Source organism: Parus major, chromosome 2, assembly GCF_001522545.3.
Source record: "Parus major isolate Abel chromosome 2, Parus_major1.1, whole genome shotgun sequence".
Taxonomy (NCBI): Eukaryota; Metazoa; Chordata; class Aves; order Passeriformes; family Paridae; genus Parus; species Parus major.
The window spans coordinates 4,733,853-4,752,732 of record NC_031769.1 but is presented as its reverse complement, the minus strand read 5'-3'; the positions used below and the strand labels follow the sequence as shown (position 1 = coordinate 4,752,732).

Genomic DNA, 18,880 nt, shown 5'->3' with positions numbered 1-18,880 from the left:
CCCCGCATCCCCCTCATCGTTCCGAACCGCCCCGCATCCCTCCGCACCGCTCCGCACGGCTCCGCATCCCCCCGCATCCCTCCTCACCCCTACGGGTCCTGCCGTGGAGCTGTGTCCCGTGAGAGGTTGAGGAGCCACAGGGACAAGCTCGACCCCAAAGTGGGTCTGAGTAGCACAGAGGCCTGGGGACCCCAAAAGGATTTAAGTTCCAATGAGGGGTATCTATACTACAAGGGCTTGGGAAGCCATGGGTACTGCTTGGACCCACAAGTGGTCATGGGGTGCTGGGAACCCCAAAATGGATTTGAGTCCCACGGGGAAGCTGTGTCCCTCAAGGAGATGGGGAACCACAGCCACAGCATGGGCCCCAAAACACATGGGGACCCCAAAGCAAGAGGATGTTGGCGGCTTTAAGGATGTCAGAGCTCACAAAGTGTTGTGAATACACAGGGAAAACTTGGACCCCAAAACAAATTTGGGTACCACAGGGGCTTTGGGTCTTGCAAAGAGCTGGACACCTGCATGTCAAAGGTTGGACCCCAAAACAGATTCAGGCACCACAGGGGGTTGGGGACCCGCAAGCAGGATTGGAACCCAAAAGGGATTTTGACCTTTCTGAGGGTTTGGGTCCCTGCAAAAGTTTGGGATTTGGGACCCATGGGCACAACTTGAACTCCAGAATGTATTTAAATGCCACAGGGGCTTGGGAATCTGAAGCAGGTATGAACCCCAAAAAAGGTTTGGGTGCTACAAGGGCTGAAGGATTGGGCACCTACAGGCAAAGCCTGGACCCTTACACACATTTGGGTCCCTCAGGGAGTTTGAGCCATGCAAAGGCTTGGCAACCCACACAAGGGTTGGACTCTAAACAGATTTGAGTCCCACAGGGAGCTTGGGACCCACAAGTAGGCTTGGGCTCTGAAAGGGATTTGGACCCCACAGATGGCTTGGATCTCTGCCTGGGATTTGGGACCCACAGGCACAACTTGGACCCCAGAACAGATGCAGTTGTTTCAAAGGGCTTGGATCCCACAAGGGGCTGGGGACTCAAAAGCAAAGCTTGACCCCGAAAGAGATTTGGGCATCACAGGAGCTTTGAACCCCACAATGGTTTGGGACCCACAGGCAGACTTGACCCCTGGGAACTGTTTGGACCCCACAGATGAATGGGGATCCACAGGCAAGGTTTGGATCCCAGAACACACACCACAGGTAATTTGGGACCCATGAGAAAGACTTGGAGCCTGGAACAAATTTGAGCCTCACAGGATGATTGGTCCCACAGGTATTAGGGATCCACAAGCAGGATGTGGCCCCCACAAAAGAATTTGAGCCCTATAATACGTTCGAGTTCCACAGGAGAAGCTTGGCCTCCACACTGGGTTGAGGTCCAGGGGCTTGGCCCACAAGCAAGAATTAGCCCCAAAAAGGGTTTTGGCCCCTGGTGGTTGTGATCCAGACCTGGGAGTCAGGTTGGATTTGCCTTTCCTAAGAAGGTGGAGGGAGCTGGATTGGGGTGTGTGGGATTATTCCTTTGCTCCATTGTGGGCTCCTTAGCTCCAAGAGGCTTCCCACACAGTGCTGCAAGCCAGAGTGCTGACACTTCTTTCCAGGAACATAATTTTACTTGTAAAACTCTTGGGATGCCTCTCATGGTTTCTTTTTTTTTCTTTTTTTATTTCCTAGTTTTTTGTTGTTGTTGTTTGTTTGTTTGTTTTTGTAATACAGGTGTCTCACAGGAAGTGGTGCCATCAGGATTTTAGCTTCTGGTCTTGCCCTGGTGTGTGTCAGTGATTCCTGTGGGCATGGGCATGACATCCCTACTGGTCACCCCAACAACACCATTGCAAGGGCGAGGGTGAGCTGAGGACACCCTCAAGCTGATTTTCCTGCTGGTTGATTCCTCTCCTCTCCTCGTGTTTCACCCCTCTACCTGGCTCACCCCATGCCTCTCTCCTGAGCCCATGAAACAACAGCTGGGTACAGAGGCACAGGGGGCATGAGCTGAGATTTTGCCTCAAATATCAGGGAGTCAATCCATAAATCGAGGTGGTGCCCTGATGATGGGTGGGTCCTGTCTTTGAGGCACAAGGGCCTTCCTGAATATACCAGCGCACAGCCCTCCATGGCCAGAGGAGCGGTTTCCCTGAGGTTTCACTTACCATGTTTGGACATGGCCATGATTAATATTTCCTAACAGGAAGATGTCATGCATGCAGGCTTTCCTCTTCGGGGTTTGGGTCGAGGGTAGCCAAGTTCAGGTTGTACACCGGCTCCTCACTTCCTCTGCCTCACAGGCTACACCCTCCTCACCAGCCCCGCGATCGCCCTGGGCTCAGCCCAGAACGGGTCCTGGCGCCAGGGAGGTGTCACCACACAGCCCCCAGGGATCCAGAGAGCTTCCAGGGACTAGATCAGGGTATAATGTCATCTGCCTCTACACTGTGTCTGTGGGATGAAGTGGGGGTCACTTGCTGCCCTCCCCGAGCTGAGTTTGGCATGAAAACCAGGGTATGGGGAAAAAGGAATATCCTGGAAAACAGACGGAAAGGCTGCCAGCAACCCCCAGGTTACCCATTTTCTCTTTGGCTGCTAATAGTTTTAATGAAATAAAGCCACTATGAGATAAGAGTCCCACACAGGGCAGAAATTATTTAGTGATTCAGTCAGGTGATGAACAATTCTGCCTCCACGCTGCCCATAGCTGTGTGTGTGTGAAAGAGAAGGGGGAGCTGAAACAAAACTTATTTTTCAAGTGGCAATTTTTATATATATATTTTTTTTTAAATAAACCTAAAAGCACTACTACTTCAATAACTGGAAGCTTACACAGGAGGATAAATAGCCCTCAACCAATCTAAGATGCTTTCCTGTGTTGAAAGAAATAGGTTAAAAGAAATATCTCAGTTTGACTCAACATGTATTTTGTTGTTTCTTTTCTGAGCCTCATTCCTCCAACAAATTAATTCATGAGAAGGGGAGAGAGGGGGGAAAAAAAAAATAAAAAAAAATCAGTTTCTCTTTACCCTGAGCTAGATTGGTGAGGTTTTTAACTCGTTTTTTTTTTCAGCTCTCAAGGAGCATCCTCCTTTCCCTGCGGAACAGCTCGCAGCCCCTGCGCCCAGGAAAGCCCTCTCTGCTTTGGCAAGGGTTGCTGGCACAGAGGCCTGGAGCTGGTTTCCCTGGCTGGGCGCCACACGAGCTCTGCTCCAGCAGGAGGAAATTCCCTGCTGACCGGCCGAGGCAGGGATAAGTGCCCTGGCACGGAGCAGCGGCCGCAGGACAAGCGCAGGGAGCGGGGAGCCCAGCGGGAAAGGACCGGGGGAGGATTTGGTGTGATACAAGAGCGGTGAGATAAGAGGTGTGAGCTGGACAAGCCCGGGATATCAAGCTCCTCGCTGCTGGTTTTGTGCTTTCCCTGCAGCGGGAGAAGCGCCTTTCCTGCATTTAAAAGCCTCTTGGTGCTTAAGGATGGATACAGGAGGAGTATCTGGGCTTGGAGACAGGAATTTTTTTCCTAGTTTTATGTCACATCCCTACTGCAGTTCTAAAGAAGCTTATCAGCTGTATCTGGCTGTGGTTGTGTTGCTGGGTACTGTAACAACACATCTCAGAGTGACAACACAAGGACATGGGAAAAGAAATCGTGGCTAAACCAACCCAGCAGTCAGATGTCCAGCATCACCCCTGTGTCCCCAGCTTGCCTCCTGACCCTGCTCCTCGTTGATTTTAGACCAACACAACCCCACCATCTTCTGCAAAGTTTCTCCTGTTTTGAGCTGATGCTCTCTAAGAGAGTCACATCTATAGGATTTAAAGCCCTGTGTGCTGTGCTGTTATAGACCTGCTGGGTAATTATTTATGCATTTACCAAAATGTGCTTTATTCATGCTGTCAGTCCTTGGTAGAGATGCGGACAGGGTAATTCAGTGCTCTCCTACACCTACAGGTGCCCTGTCAGCCTGAGAGAGATGCAGAATGTGACCTGTTTGAGCTGATAGAATTGTTAGATTCCCAATAAACACACAGAAAACATCACCTTGAGCGAATAAGTGTTAATTTAAAATGCAGGCATGAAATGGGAATTGTGAAAGTGCTGCATCTCTTCAGCCACTCGCCAGCGATGGTTGGTGAGCAAGGAAAATAAATACGACAAAACCCCACGTTATGCAGACAGCTGGATTCAAGTGGGGCACCTGTGTCCTCAATTAACCCAGCTCACAGTTAACTTTGGTGCCATCAGAAAGCCTCACACCAGGGTTTGGAGGTGGGAAGCACAGGAGTGCTGTGTTTTTCGCTCCTTGACATTTCGTGAGTCGTCTGTTTTAGCGCTGAAACGTCTCAAGTGATGGGACCGCTGCAATTTCTCTTTCAAGGGTATCGCTCTCACACAATAATTAAATCTCTGGCTTTCAAGCATAATTGCCAATGACAGTGCCTCCGAAATTGCTTCTTTATGCTCGACTGTTCTGTCTCCTGGCAGAAAGGGCTTCTGTAAAAATAAGCCGAGGGAAGAGTTGTGAGTGGCAGCAAAGACAAGAGGAAGCAACACAAACTCCATCCTTTTCCCCCCAAAGGACAACAACTATCCCTAAACATTGAGGTGGCCCAAAACCTGCACAGTCCTGGCTGCCTAACAGGCCCAGGAGGAAATGGCAGCTCACAGCACAGCTCCATCATTACCAGGCCTGCTGGAAAAATGTAATTTTTCAGCGCTAGGACCTGTCTCCTGCTCCAGGTTGGTAATTGGTGGTGTTGGCTGCGAGCCAGGCAGCACTCGCAGCTCTGTCTTGAGAGGACAAAAACCTCCATTACTTTATGCTCTCTAATTCTCCCAAGGTGTGCTGCTGTCTATCAATGGAGTCACCATGAGGTAATAGAAATTACAAACCTCCCCAGACTTATTTGTCTGAAAGCATTTCTTGTAAAAATACTTATATGAGTCTCCGGAACTGTGGCACACGAGAATGGCAGAGAAGAGAAAGTTTGCAAATTAAATTGCAACAAAAGGCTCTTTATCATAAACTATAGGGGAGACTGGGCGAGAGGGTTATTTTACTTCTGCTGGGCTGGCTGGTGACAGCATTTAGAGAGAAAAAGCGATTTTTGTTGTCTGTTTGTCTCTTTGCAGTGAAGCTGCTCTAGACCCCGAGCTGTGTAGGGTGATGGGGTTGGCCAGACACCACTGGGGATTCGTTTCCTCCCCTTGCCAGCCTCTCCCTGTGAGCTTTGGTAAGCCCCTGCCCTGTCACTTTGGTGCCTCACAATGGCAACATCACAACCCCAGTCTCACTTGCTTTGTCTGGCTTTTTCCTGCAGTACCCACCAGACCCTGCCCTCCTTGCAAGAAGCACCCTAAACCTTCACCACACCCCTTTCTTAACCAGCAAAACCCATCCAGAGCAGGCATGTTTACAGTGATGTGACAGGCAAGATCTGGAGGAAATACCTGAGCTGTCTGAAAAAGTTACTGCCCCCTGCCTCCAGCAAAGGCTGATGAGTTGAATCCGGGATCTCAGCATGATCCTATTTTGATGCAAAGTCGGAGCAAATGGGCTGGACTGTGAATGGGAACATCTGGGGTTCTGCACACCTGCCCCCCTGAGTGCTGGTGTGAAGCCTCCAGCACAGGACAGGGCTGCAGTGGCTCCTTAAAAATAGAGTTTCAGAGCAGAGAAGTCAGGATCCAAATCCATTAAAAATAGCAGTATGAGTAGAGCTCAATTTTCTCCTCTAACAAAGGTTTTCACAAGCTCACAGTATGGGGCAGTGGCATCATTTCCCCTGAGTAGCTCTTATGATGCTTGAGCTGGACTGAAACAGCAGTAAAATCCATGTGGAAATTATATATACAGGTAGGTGTGTGTGTGCATCTCTTTATCTTTTACTTGATGGACAGAAATAACTGCAAATCTCCCAGCTAAAAAAATGCTGCTTCTTCATCACTAAGAGCTGGAGCAGCATTTGGTGGCCACAGTGGCTACAAGTGATGCTTTTTCCTCAGTTCCAGAGCTCTAGATGATGGTGCTTGTTTAAAACTGGAAGCTCCCAAAAGGACACCAGTTCCACATTTGTGTCCTGTTTTTATCTGTGAGGTGTCATCACCCTTCTGGCACTTGCAGGATGCCCAGAGTCACTGGGTTTTAGAGTCAGATCCTGGTGGTGTGAAAAACTTGCTCTGAAAAGGTCAGCTGTGTGGAATTAAGCACAGAGGGCTAATTATTATTTGTTTTGGCATGTTCTATATGGGTTTGGTGGCAGGTCATTCTCCCAAAGTCCTTGAGGTCAATGTTGGGACTTCTGAGCCAAATTCTCATCTGCTGTAAAGGTCTTTAACTCCCAGCAAGGCCACTGACAGAGCTGCCATGTCCAGGGGTCTTGGTCCCTGTGTAACTGTGCCACCCTCATTGTTCCAGGGGACAAGGCCCTGCCTCTTACCCCCACTTTTACCAGTGGGAAACTGAGGCAGAAGGGTGGGCACAGGCTCGAGGTTTTGAGGCTGAGCCTAAACCAGTTATTGCCAAGCTGCTCTGATTTCAGTGCAGGGGAAGAGCTCCAGAAACAGGGACTCTGGCTTTCCCTGTGCAGGAGCTCAGGGATTTCTGTAGGAATCCTAAACTGCAGGCACCTGCTGAGCACAGGTACTCAGGTAGGACAAGCACCACCTTGAGAGGTGGAAGCTGCAAGGGAAAACCCCCACTGAATAGTTTATGGTAAAATACTGAGCCTTTGGTAATTTTATTGCCAGACAAAAGAGATGACCTTGAAAACCTGGAGGCCTGACCTCAGAGGACCTGGGAGCACCCACCTCTTCTCCCATCTGCAGACAGGAGCCACCTGCATCAGTTTTGTTAATTTGTGACTGAGCTGGGCTTTTTCTCTCCAGCTTCGCTGTGAAGGCTGGCCCCTGGCATGCTGCACTTACCTCGAGATGCTGTTCAGCTCTGGCTCCTCTTCACAGAGCAGCAGCTGCTGTGCTCTGAAAGGTTACACAGACCTCAGCTGCTGCTGCTGAGCCTGCAGGAGGTGATTCCTGCTGCAGATCCAGCGTGGAACAGGGCTGTGCCCCCAGTGTGGAACGGGGCTGTGCCCCACCGTGGGCTGAGGCTGTGCCCCACCATCTCAGCACCCCCCTGCCCTCATGTGGGGTGCAAAAGGCAGGAATTGGGGCACAGGGAGACCTCCTGCCTCACTGGGACTGCTCTGTCTGAGCCATTAAAGTCCTTGCTATAAATCAAAACCCACAAAAGGGGTGGCAAACGTCATGGTGGTGGTGACAATGCCCCTCAGGTCTCGTCTGGCGGGCAATGCTGGGCTGAGCTGGCCTCGTGGCCCTGCATGAAGGCACATCTCACTTTTGGGACTCTCCATCAGGGGTATGAACATCTCCTAAATCTGCAGTGCTCACAGTCCTGGAGGACAAAACCTTCTGGTTCACACAGTGCCCCACTAACCCTGCAAAGGTCTCAGGGAGCCAGACACCCCCACAACATAACCTGTCCCCAGTGCAGCAGGATGGATGGTTTGGGGTTTGGTGCATCTCACCCCACATGAAGGTTATTTTCCCCCATCATCCTGTAAAACTGAGGAGCTGCATTTATGTTTCTGCCCCTTAGCTTTCCCCAAAGAGTAAAGATGAAGATGTAAGTGATAGTGCACACAGAGATACACTTATTAACACAATGTCTATGTTGTGGTGACATCTGTGGTTGGTAGAAAGCTCTGTGAGACAGCAGGATAACAGGTGATTGACACCTCACTTAACAAGAGACAGAGGGACAAATGGAGATGAACACTCTCCCATTGAGGCTGAAATATTCACAAACTCATAGGAAATGGGAGCAGCTTGGCCAGTCCAGCTTAAACCCAACCTCGCTGCAATTCAGAGAGGATTAAGGAAGGGAAATAAACCTGAGTCCATTTGGTTTCCATTCTGGTTTTTGAGTTCCTAAATATTTGCACATACAGGATTTGCTCCTAAACTGTGGCAGCTGCAAAAACGAGTTCTCTCTTCCAAGCAAAAGCTGAGATTGCCACGTAATGACACGACCCCAGGAGAACAGAGCGCTGAGGAAAGGACCAAAACTGTGGCAATGTGCACATGCATGTCCAGACGTGGGATTTAGGGGAAGGCTTTGCTAAGCCAGCACTGACTACATGCAGTCTGGAGTGCAATGAAAAGAACAGGCTTTTTGTTTCATAAAACACTATTTATTTTATTTTACTTTTTGAAATTAATCTACTCAAGTCAACTGAAAGAAAAAAGGTGGCAAGAATAGTATAAAAACTGAGGTTGAGTTTAATTCAGGAAGTTAATGTTGGAGGAAGCCTGAGGCAGCTTTTCAGGGCTCAGCTTCTGCCCACAGGTGTGATTTTCTGTTCATCCATGGACCTGAGGAATCCCTGCCCTGCCTGGGGTGCAGTCAAGGTTTTATCATGCACACTCGGAGAGCACCAGAGCTTCAGCTCCACAGAGAAACACTGCAGGGGAGAAATAGTTCTTGAAGTCAAGCATTATAATTTACTAACAGGTTTATTAAAATCTTATTAGAAGATTATTTTTTAAAGTCCATTTTACACAGCTGTTGTCCTTCTGCTGCTGTCTAATCCAGGAAAATCTCAGTGAATGAGTCATTTGCACTTACTATCTATTACACCCTCTTATTATAAGCCTGAGTGTGTTTGCATTTGCTTCAAATAATATCACTAGAGCCACAGTGGTGCCATAAAATCTCCTACATCTCCCCTTTTGGAGTCTCTTTTGCTGCTGGAAGAGAGGTGTTGCCTCACCCAAAGGTTTCATGGGGTGGTTCCAGGGTGCAGAAGGACTCAGGGAACTTTTGTTTGGAAATAACCTATAACTTCACTCCCCCAGTCCTGATCTTTTAGTGCCAGGCTTTTAATGTGTGCCTTTTGGGTTTGGTAGGTCACAGACATGCTGTGGAGGGTCAAGGATCTGCAAGGTACTGCAAGGTATTCCTGCTTCCTAAGGACCTCAAGCACCAAATATTTGTGCATCATGACAAGGAGGACATCTGGCAGGGATCATCAGGGATATCTGAGGGCCACATTGGGTTGTTTTGCTTGTTTTTGATATCTGAAGGTTGTTGAGTATTAAATGTGGCCTCCAGGATGGAACCCTGCATGGCTGCCTTGTTTGGCTCCAGGAGATGATGTTCCAACTTTCCATGACCACTGAAAAGAGGGTGAAGGAGAACCCAAAGCAAGAACATCAATTTCTGGAGCAGCATTGGTTAGCAGAAGGTGCAAACACTGCCATAATAATAAACATAATATTGATAGGAACTGAGTGTGGCTTGGTCACAGCTTTCATTCCCAGCTGTGCCCTCTCCCTTTACCAGTTGTGGGTCTCACCAGCGCTTTGTGATGCAGCCCCAAAAATGCCCAAACATTCCCTCAGCCCATCCTCGTCCTCCTCTAACCCACCCAGGAGGACTGAGAGGGATCAGGGACATGGGTGGGAGCTGCCCTGTCATCAGATGGTCTCTCCCAGATTGTGCAAACCATGTTCTCCTGACATCCCAAAGCAACCCTTTCCTCTGGGTCATTTGGCCAGAAGTCAAGGGAACAGTATTGCTCTGAATATAGCTACAGGAGGGGGAAAAAAATCATATTAAAGGTTTAAAATCACTTGCTGCAGGGGATGTTTCCATTGGCAAAGTCGCCAGAACCAGTACAAATGATTCAAAACATTTTGTTAAATGAAATTCTCAGATGATGTCAGAGCTGAGGCTGCTTTAACAAAACCAAAAGAGAAGGAAGGTTGAAACCAAAAAGGAGGTAAAAAAATTATACCATTTGACAGGGAGGGATTAGGAGCTTAAAATTATTTTTATAGGCTATCCAAATATTTGAAAGCTTGGAAGTTCATAGTTCCAGTGCTTTAGCTCAGCTCTAGAGCCCTGCCAGCCTCTTAGTGCAAGTCACACAATGCAGCCAGCTGGGCTGGACTCACTAAACACACAAAGCCTATTTTCTGCTATCCAGCCCTGGCTCCCATTTCCTATAGGCTCACCAACAAATCCCACCACCTTTGCCTGCCTCGGTTTCCTCCTCTGTCCAATGCAGAGATTTCTATTCTCTGCTATAGAGTGCTTTGAGTTTTGGCACTGAGAAGAGCAGGGAAGCATTTCCTCCTGTGTGGGTCCCAGCAAAAGGGCAGATTGATCACTCAAAGACAAACAGCAGCTCTTTGTGTGACTTTTTTTATTTACACCACCCATTTCTGTTGGACACAGAAAGCCCAGGATGAGGCTGCTGAAATGCTGATTTCTTTCATGCCTGACACCTGCCTGCTTCTCCAGGACCGTGCAAAATAATCACGTCTTTGTCACAGCTCGGCTAACCCACTTCATCTTTATTGATTAATAGGTCATAATCCTATTTTAGTGAAAACATAACATGCCCATGGCCAGAGGATTCAGGTATCACCGACATGGAGATTACAACCTCTTAGTCTGAACACAGAGAGTGAGATGGACTGTCAGAACAAGAGCACTTGTTAAGAGGAAAATCAATAGCGAGCTATTTGGGGAGGGAGAAAAACAAATCCCCACCACCACAACTGCATTAAACACAGGCTGCAGTGCTCCAGCTTTGTATAAACCCAAATTAAACGTGACCATAATAAACTGTTTACTTTCTTTGGGTTTACCCAGCAGAACGGAGATTCGAGTTTGCTGTAAAGCCTGTGCCAGTGCAAGTGTTGTGTGTAGTGTGTGGGGATATGGTTGCTGTTACCAAGTTTTGCTGGAAAATACTTCAATATTTTCCCCTCCTTCCTTTGGAATTGTAGCTAATTGTAAAGTATTGGAGCTGTAGCCTTGATTAGTTACATCCTCACTGAGGAGTCGGCTGCTTGTGAGAGTTTGGAGATGGGGAGATGGGGTGTCCTCCTTTTTTCCCTTCTTTTACCTTTCTCCTCTTTCACTTTGTTAAAATCCCAAAGTGGGACTGAAGGGATTCATGACAATCTTCATGTCTTTGGTGCCCAGGCAGTGCTTACCTTCTCATCCCCCACCATTTGCCAGCTTTCCAGGGTCTGCTTGTTATTGCATGAGCACCCAGCCTGGAGGGGAGGGAGGGATCAAAATCCTGCAGGCAGCCCACGATCCACAGAGTGCTGGTTTCACCCCTGGCTTTCAGGCAATGCTTTTGCTCTTAAGTTTCCTAGCAAGGGTGCATTTAAGAACGGGTGACCCCGCAGCTTTGCTCCCTCTCTGGAGCCAGAGAGACACAGATTTAACTGTAAATAATGAAAAAGAACTAGATTTTCTTTGTTACGCAGCTCATTGAATGAGGTTTCCCACATCTGTAGAAGTCACCACATCTTTTATGAGATTTGACTGTCAGCAAGATGTTATGAATCCCAGATGTTAAAATATGGATTTATTTATAACTCAGAGCCTATAATAGAGCACTCAAAAAGATTACATCCAGCCCCCCTCCTCAAAAGATCTTCCTGAAATAAAAGCCTTAGCTTTTATTATTTTTAAATTATTATTGCCATATGATTTATCTTGGGTATTACCTCATTAAATGTCCTTTAATTACTGTGGCTTTAGGGCTGGTGAGCATTTGGCTTCGGGAAGCACTGGGCAAGGAGAGCTCAGCACCAGCTCTCCCATCCTGAGTGAGGCTGTTGCTGCTTGGAGCTGAAAGGCAGCGTGGGCAGAGGGGTGGCACGGGGGAAATTCAGCCCCAGGAGTTCCTTGGCAAGGCACAACAAAGGCACAGCCAGCTCCGGGCACCTGCAAAACTTGGAGCTGGAGGTGTTTGGTATCCATTGCAGCCCCAAGGAAATGCTCTGGTCAATAAAAAAGCAGCTCCTCACAGCTGGTGACCATTATGCCGAACACAGCGTAGGACATGCCACAGCTGCTATGCTGCCGGAAGATGGAAATGTTTTTGGAACCGCTTTTGGAGCATTTGTTCCATTAATGCTCTCTCCCTCCCTCCTCCTACCCCTTGCTTTTCAAACTGCTGCAAAAAAACCTGCAAGTGGGAGAGGAGGGGCCCTCCATGGGCACAGGCTGTGTTGAAGGCTGGGGTGCAAATCTTGTTCTGAATTAATTCTCCAGCAGCAGCTCTGGGCCCTGAAGGGAGCCTGTGGTGCTGAGAGCGGTGCACAGTCACACAGCAAGAGACACTCTCTGCCACATCCTCCCTGCTCCCTCCTTGCCATCCTCCCTGCTCCCTCCTTCCCATCCTCCCTGCTCCCTCACACCTCCCCTGCCATGGCATCCCTGCTCCCTTCCCATTCAAGGACCCAAGATTTTGGAAACCTGGTCTTCCATTCCCTTCCCTTTCGTTTTTGAAGCTAGATCATCTCCTGAGGCTAGATCATCTCCATCTCCATTTAGGAGAGTGGATCCAGGTCAGAGATGGCAGAGAGCATCTGGCCAAGTGTGACCATGCCATCAACCCCTTGGGTGCCACCACTGCAGCCTTTAAGGATCAAACCCACTGTCCACACTGTAAAGGTGTTCCAGCTCTTAGAACATTTCCAGCCCTTTCCAGCTTGCAAGTGATGGACTGGAGCAAGGCTGGTGCCTGGAATCCCAAGGTCTCCAGGCCAGCTGGACAGGCAGGAGCACACAAGCCATGAGCCCTGCTGAGCTCAGCTCTGCTCTCCTCACCAGCTCCATGTTTCACTATAGATGTGGTTGCTCTCTACAGTCTCCTCTCCTGGGCTGGGACAGTTTGCTGTTTTAATGGCAAGGTGGGAAGGAGGATTCCCTCCTTGGAAGTGGGGTTGTTGCATTTTGGGATCTGCAGAGCTGGAAACCTAAACCTTATCTGCACCATACCAGCGATGAGCTGAGGGAAAGGCAGGAAATTGGCTGTCAGTGCTGACACTACACAAATCTCACGGCGCTGTGAGGAGGAGCAGCAAGTGGACAACTGGGAGAAACTACCTGGGATTGGCACTCCCTGGCTCCTGGGATATGGTACAGAGAGGACCAGAGCTCTGGTGTAAATCAGCACAGCTCCTGAAGAGAAAAATCTTTGGCGGGAGTTTATGGGACACTCACCAGCTTGTAAATATTTTTCTGGCGTATCAATTTGTGTGTCATGAGATTTAAAACCTTCATCACCCTAACATTTCCCATCCTGCAGAGAGCTCTGATCTGAATATGATATGCACTCAAGAAGGTTTGCCAGGAGTGTGATGTTACAAAACTTGTGAAATGCCTTGCTTAACCACAATATTATGCGTTTTTCAAGCCACATACCTATCTATTACAAGGTCTTTCAGATGGAGCTATAGACAGCCTGTGGGTCATGAGATCCTGACCTTGGTGTGTTTTTACTCCCTTCTTCTCATGAATTAACTCCTGAACTATTGACTCTCTGTTGAATGGATAGCAGAGTTCAGCCACATTTTACATACAGGCTGCTTTTCCATCCTGTATCTCAACAACTGCAAACCCCAAGGACGAGTAAATACTTCAGCCTCAGCCATAAAATTGATGTGTTGCAAAATGAACAAAATGGGTTTAGTAACTTACAAAGTAGATACCATCAAGTCCATAATGAGCCAGAGCTGAGTTTTCCTGTCCCTCAGCAGTGAGGCTGGTAGAGTTGGGGGCAGATCACCCCTTTGCAGTTTATGCCTTATACCATCTTCACTGGAAGCAAAATCCACCTGTGGTCATGTCAGATCTCAGCTTCATGAGCCCCCCTGAAAGGAAAAGATTGACTTGAGAATCACAAGTTTTTCATTTTTTTCATGGAAAATCTTCAACTTTTTAAGTTCTGCTCATGCCTTCTGGTTTCTGAATCTGCAGATGACTCCCTGGTAGGTTAAGGAGCTTTCCTCCACATTCAGAAAGGCCAAAAAATCATCAATAAAACATAAAGTTCCCAAGATCTTGTGAAGCACAAAAAAAAGCAGTAATAGCACAAATATTATTCAAATTGCCAATGCCTCATTAACAAATCAACTTTGCTGCTGCAGCAGGGTGCAAATGGGCATGATAAATGGGACTACAGCTGCAGGTTGAACCCCTATTTTGTCATTAAATAAAAAAGGGGCCTAAAACCTAACATATGACACTGGCATCATTAGAAGCCATGCAAGTTATTTCTACATTGCACATCCTACTAGACAGAGCCCTTAAAAAAATGAAAGTTTAAAATGTAAAAATAAAGGGTTCAGTTTTCTTAGACATCAGATGGAAAGCACAGTTTAAGGTCTGGTAAAGAAATTCTCCTTATTATCTGAAAGTTGCTTGACTAAGTATTGAAATAGCTTCATGTATTCCCAAGGCTTCCTAGCCAGCCTGGCTCTGAAAAACACCCCTCTGTGCTCCTCTGGCATTAGAGATGAAAAGTTTGAAGCTTTTCATGCTGAGTCTTCATGTCTAACTGCAAATGAAAACACAACATCCTTCTCCCCACTCCAGAATACAATAGAGGCAGTGGTGGCATATTAATAAATATTCTCACTAGAAAACACCATGAAGGAATAGCAGGCTGAGCCTCAAGGCAGAATGTTTCCATCATCTTGGCAGGGCAAAGTCACTGAAATGCACCCTCAGATTAAGCTGCAGAGGGGAACAGAGCAGGGCTGAACCCACCTGGTGCAAGCCAGGGGAGGCAGAGAAACGTGTAGGATGGCTTTGTCTGCCTTCCCAGGTGATCTCCATCAGGTATAAACACAGCAATAACACTTCCCTGTCCCAGACAGAGCTTGTCAGGAGAGGCTGATGCTAGATGAACTCAGGTCACAGCCAGGCTGCCTACACGTGTTGTCACCAGAGATCAAAGGGGCTCCTGCTACCCCGGGCTGGCACGCTGGTTCCTGCTTCCTCCCAGGCCTCGTGGAGGGAGGTGATGGCAGCACTTGAATGAGGCTTGGTAATAGGTGGTCTGAATGCTCTGGTAACTCCCCAGAGCCTGGGCACAGCACCAAACACCCTCCCAAGAGCACCAAGATGCTCTCATTCCCTGGCATCACTTTTGGCCCTTGCTCAGGCTCCCATCTGGGCACTGTTCAGGGCATTGCAAGGGTCAGGGGGTGTGACCTCATAGGCAAGACCACTCTGTGGGATGTTTGAAGGGTCAGGGAGGAGGTAACTCTGCAGATATGAGACATGTTTTTTTATTTATCTCTAAGGCCAGGTGTGTCTGGGTCAGTGTCAGTCTGGCCCTGCTTGGTTTGGTGCTGTAGCCACAGCCAAACTCTCTGGCTGGAGTTAAAGATGGTCCCTAAAGGCTAAAAAAAAACATATTAAAAGGAAAATAAGCTCCTAAATCAGCATCACATTTAGGCAAAACATCAGATATGGCTCCTAGTGCCTAAAACCTTTTTTGAGCTATGGCTGGTCACAATGAACTCCCTTCCCCCCCTAACAATCCTTAAAAACTGATGTCTTGGTTCCTTATAAAACTTCAAAGTAAGGAAATAAAAAGGAGAGAGGAATGGGGGAGGTTAATATTTCCCCAGGTTTTCTCAGCCAGCTCAGTGTCTCTGAGTGGAGATCAAGGCTCCGTGTGTTTGGGATGTCAGACACTTGCCTGGGATTTCAGCCTGCCCCAGCCACAGATGTTCTGTGTGCTCAGCCCATCCACACAGAGCATTTTCAGCAGTCTGACAAGCCTGGGATATTCATGTGCTGCATAATTTTTTCCCAGGAAATCCTATGGGAATCCTACAAAGCGGGAATAATAAAATATACATGATACATCAGTGTTCACTGAACGAATTAGCCTTTGCTGCACTTCATCTCACTTCTCGCTCTTCCTCTGTTCTGGCTGGAAACTCCTTAGGATGGGGGTGTGCTCCTGAGCCTGTAATGTTTGAAGGGTGCTCTGGAATTCCCAGTTTGTGGGTATGTCTTGGTTGTCACCTGGCTCCACTGAAGCTGTCTGGGCTCCCTGCAGAGGGATTGGAGATTTTAATTTAAGCAAAATGGCAAAATGCGGCTCCTGTGCTTCCAGGCTGGATTCTGCACTTCAATTTCCATAAGGGCAAAGAGTGTTAGGAAAAAGGGAGAAGGAACATAGATGGGAGAACATCAGGAAGGATGTGCTACATGAGGAGCATCTGGATTCATCTTGCAGGGTTGTTTTGAAGGTTAATTGTTGTGTTTTAAGGAGCATTGACATTGAAAATGCCCGCTCAGAAGGAGAATACAAAGTTTTAAGACACTCATACAAGGCAAGGCTCACTGAGATTGGAAAGCAAACTAGAGTCCTCCCCAGCAGCAGAAGCAGTGGAAGAAATTAAAACTAAGAAAGTAGGTTTAGACTGGCTTTCTGGAATAAATTCTTCTCTGTGAGACACCAGCACAGGGTGCCCAGAGAAGCTGTGGCTACCCCTGGATCCCTGGAAGTGTCCAAGGCCAGGCTGGACGGGGTTTGGAGTAACCTGGGATAGTGGAAGGTGTCCCTGCCAATGGCAGAGGGCTGGAAATAGATGATTTTTAAGGTCCCTTCCAACTCAAAGCAGGAGATAATTCCAGGACATGATATCCTGAGATGACAAACCTCTCATAACATGTTTCCAGACTTTGTTTTAACATCTTTGTGTGAGTTTGTTTGTATCATTTTCCCATAATGAGTCACCTATTTAATAAAATTAGTTTAACCACTAAATAGAAATATCTTTTTTTTTCCTACCATTCAGCTGAACTTCACTCCAAAAACATCTGAGCTGGTATTGCAATAGGTTCTCCCTCATCTTTGGATCCTGGGATGTTTTGGTGACATGAAGAATTTCCCTTTTCTCCCACAGCAAAGCAGCTTTGTTGGAATCACTGCTGAGAATGAGAAAATAAGATGTTTTATATGGGTATCACGTGCAAGCTATCCAGACCCTGCTTACCTAATTAAAACCACAGCAGCTTGTATTCAAATCTTGTTTGGGACTGACTGAAGAGGCTGGGAAGGCCACTCTCAGTGTGCACTGTCAAGTATCCACTGTCCTTGCTCCGAGCCCAGCTGGCTGGAAAACTCCAGGGCTCTTGAGGCAGTGCTGTCAAGCAGACATGTGCTGTGACAGAAAAATAGGTCAGAGTCATCATGCTGTGGTCTGATTCCCAGTGTGTAGCCAAAGGCATTTCTGTGACTGAGTCTTTAAATACAGGGGAAAAAAAAAATTTAAAAAATGGGGATGAACCTTAGGGATGCTGCAATAAGCAGCGTGACATTTTGGCAGCACAGGAGTCCTTTGGTCACAGGGCCTCCTGGAAACAGCCAAACATCCCAGGAATGGCTGTGGGGAAGTGCCTGGAGCATTTTAGCCAAGATGAAGCTCTTGGGCACGAAGGAGAGCTCTTCAAAGGCACAAAAGGAAACCTAACTCCTCTTGAATTTCATGCTTTGGAAAATCTACCTAGCCATAGTATTTTTTTTTTTTTTGCTTGACTGGCAAACTTAGGCTCGGGTTTCTCCTTTTTAAAATAAGCTTGACAAACTAATTAATTAAAAAAATCCAGCTATCATGTTCTGCTCTTGCATGTGACACAGTAACCATTAAGGCATTAGCAGATAAATTTATCTGAGCTCAGAGGGAGGAAGTTCCAGGTGGTACCTGGTTTACATTAAATAGTAGGTCAACCTGGTAAAGCATGAAGTTAAGCACACAAGTAAGTCTCACCAGGACTAGGGAAAACATTTATGTGATTAAATATATCATTAAGTGATGACTCAGTAGAGCCAGACTAGAGAACACGGCAGAAACACTCCAGATTTATTCCCTCTATTCTTCTGTTTGGATGAACACATCCAGGGGTTCAGGCACACCACGGAATCCAGGTAAATCCTGCAGAACCTGAAAGGCAGAATGACAAAACACACTGGAGACAATGTCCATGACCTGGCAGATAAAGACTGACCTGCAGAAGAACTGATTTAGCTGTGAATTTTCCATCAGGTGATCGCTTGGATCCTGGCTTTCCAACCCAGGTCTAAGGCAGAGTAGGTTTCTTCATGCTCCCTTAGGTATCTCCTGGAATCTGGGCAAATATAAACCTAATAGATTTACATTTTATTTAGGTTTATTCATTGTGTGGCCCGGAGGAAATAATTCTTGGGTTTATCATTTAAATGTATATAATTTAGGAAAAAAAGAAAAACATGTGATTAAAAAAAAAATTCTATAGATGGAAAATCAAATACAAACCCTAGAAATTTGTTTTTGGTATTGACAGTTCTTATTGTTGGAAAAAGAATAAATAAATAAATAAATATTGTTTCTAATACAAATTTGTCCATCTCAATTTTTTGATGTCTGAACTTATTGTGCCCATGTCAGAATATCCTTCTGTCATCTTTTGATGTCCTACCAGAATCAAGCCACCCCTTAGCTGTCTCCTTGCTTTCCTACACATCTTGAGGGCCCTTTAAGCCTTTCACTGCAATCCAGATATATTTTTAAATCCTTTCATCAGTCCTGTGACTCCCTCCAATTTATTAACACTTCTTCAATTTGCCCTCTAAACCCCTGGAAGGTATTCTCCAAAATTTTTGCATCCTGGGAAGCTGTGCTGCACAGTAAATGTGAACAGAAAATCTTCATTTCTCAAAAGATAGATGTACAATATATATTAAATATTGATTGCCTGCAATGAGCACAGCAACCAATCCAGGGTGCCACTACCCCAATTTCTTCTTCCTCTGGCAGTTCCCAGGTTTCCCCATCATTTGCAGACAGTAATAACATGTTTTTCTCCACAATATCAGTAAAAGAGGTTGAAGTATAAGACCCAAACAGCTCTGCAAAGCACCATTAGAAGCACAGGAGCTCAATGAACTGTCTCCTGTTGCAATTAGAGTTTGAGATCTATCAAATGTCCAGTTCTTAACAGATTTTACGTATGCCAAGTGGATTTAATCAGCTTAAAATACCTTG

General features: G+C 46.9%; 1 long non-coding RNA gene across 1 annotated transcript; it reads right to left on the bottom strand.

Annotated features, from left to right (window-relative positions):
- Positions 1-8,247: 8,247 nt before the first annotated feature.
- Positions 8,248-18,192, bottom strand: LOC117245565. The gene is made up of 4 exons (XR_004500354.1): positions 17,627-18,192; positions 16,648-17,020; positions 13,533-13,705; positions 8,248-8,481 (listed from the first exon to the last, which is right to left on the bottom strand). It is a non-coding gene; the product is annotated as an uncharacterized LOC117245565 (long non-coding RNA).
- Positions 18,193-18,880: the final 688 nt, after the last annotated feature.